Raw genomic sequence first — 2,380 nt, forward strand, 5'->3', positions numbered from 1 at the left:
TTTATTTAAGTTTTTGCAGGCAATTAAAAATACCATGGCATAGGTCAGAATCAAAATATCAACTGTTCCATGGGAGAAAAATGATGCTTTCTGCTTCCATACAGATTTTTTTTTTTTTTTTTGGTTTTGTTATCTTTTGGCTATAGAATTAATTAACTTTTAGAAAAGACAAAGACATCATTTTTTGACAAAATCTCCTTGCTTTTCAATACACTTTGTCCATCTGTCAACAAGCCTATGTATTCCTTTATTTAAAAAAATGTCTTAGGCTGCGCTGCAAGCCACGGATGCACTGCTAAACTCACTTCTTCATCAGAGGTGAGTCTTTGTCCTGGAAGAGCTGCTGTCAGAGGATCAAACAGGTGAGCGAGCGTGTTTGCACAGTGGAGCAGGATCAGGACTATAGGGAAGATACTTTAGCACCTCAAAAGTAAGTTTTTGGTAGTGTCAACAGTGTGTGTGGACGTGCATTTTCATACAAGATCACAATGCCTTGTATAGCAGTCCTCTGTGTTTAAACCAAAGCTTAGCTTCAGTTCCTCCATGGGCATCTCACTGTAATGAGCACTGCTGATTGTGGAATCTTTTTCCTGATAGTGTTCCAATACTAGCCCTTGAGAGTCCCAGAAAACTGTAAGCATTAACTTTCAAGCTGAAGGTTGACTTTTTTTTTTTTTAAGTTTTTATTGTGAATTATGTGATAGTTTACATGATAGAACATTAGCTTTACATTCATTCTATCTTATAATCCCCTCCATGCATCATCAGACAACCAAAGGGTACACTGTGCAAGCCTGCCACTCAATCGTCAGCACACAGCCCTTCTCCCTCTCTGGGTCTAGAGTCCCAGCCACTCCATCTCACCATGTCATCATCTTTGCCTCTGCTTCTCTGGATAGGGTCCTGTACTCCGCTCTTCTCCCTTGATGGTCCCACGGACTTCCACTCCTGGACTGCAAAGTCAACCACTTTCCTCTTTTTGCTACAAAACCTTTATATTTTCAACCCTCACAGTCAGTCCTGATAGCAATTAGTCGCTATTGTACCACAAGAGTACTATCCCCATCTCCTTTCAACAGCCCCAAACAGGCAGAAATAATACTACTCAGTGGAGATTCTACCTTCCTCCATGCCCTCTGGATCTAGGATCTCTCTTGAAAGCTTGTAAGCCAGTCACTTATTACCTTTGTAGCCCCAAATGTTGGGTAGCCAATGTCCAAGTTGCCCATCCCTGTTTACCCTGTGTTCCAAGGGGTTGGGAATGATCCTTTCTATATAAAGATTTGCTCCCTCTTTTGAGCTATTGCATCCATAGGTATAGGTCAAATTCATCAAATTATATCAGATTACTCTTTTTTTCCTCTTCTTTCTTCTTCTAGTTGAATTCTGATCATCCAGCCATTTAAGCCAGGTCACGTGAGTATTATCTGCAAGTGTAGGTGTTCTTGTGCATATCCCCTCACTTCATATAAGCTGGACGCTTCACTCTCCACTCTAGTGCTTTGTGGCTCTGTCACTGTCTCTAGGCCCAGGAGTCGCCATATCTTGCCTTACTGTGGGCCAACCAGGTCTCCATCTGGGTTTACAGAGGTCTATTGAATGTAATTGGACTTAGCTCACAACTTCATTGCTGTTTTTCCCTCACTTCCTCTTATTGGTGACCAATGTGTTCACCAGTCAGACCGCATGCCTCCTCATGTATTTCCCTTGAGTCTTAGTCTTGGAAGGGGGTTTGCCCAGGGAACCAAATACTTGCCTTCATGACTCCTGGGTCCCATAAAGATTTACAGCCTCAGAAACCTTATACAAGGTAATTATAAGTTGGAACAAACTCCACAACACATAACCAACCAACCAATTCAATGTATGTTACATTTATTGGATTGTGACTATAAGTGTTCAACATATTACATTTGAAAATAATATGCAGACTAGTTTTTTTCCTTGTATTCACAATATTTTCTGAATATGATGATTGCTGAGAAATCATACCTAAATATTAATCAAATACATTGTAGTTGTTAAGTTCATACCAATTGGTTCCAACTCAAAGCAACTCTGAGTATAGGGCCTTTGAGGAGCAGCTGGAGGGTCTGAACAGCCAGCCTTGTGGTTAACAGTCCATTGCTTCTCCTGTAGTACCACAACAGGTCTCCAAAAATGCATTGCCCATAGCAAAACAATTTCAAGAACAAAAATATTTGATTCCTTTCAAATTTTTAATGTAAAAAAATATATTTAAGATCCCTCAGGAACATAGATGAAAAAATTCTCAACAAAATCTTAGCCAACAGAATCCAGCAGCACATCAAATAGATAACACACCATGATCAAGTGGGATTCATATCAGGGATGCAAGGATGGTTCAACATTAGAAAAA

Source organism: Chrysochloris asiatica, unplaced genomic scaffold, assembly GCF_000296735.1.
Source record: "Chrysochloris asiatica unplaced genomic scaffold, ChrAsi1.0 scaffold00320, whole genome shotgun sequence".
Classification (NCBI taxonomy): domain Eukaryota; kingdom Metazoa; phylum Chordata; class Mammalia; order Afrosoricida; family Chrysochloridae; genus Chrysochloris; species Chrysochloris asiatica.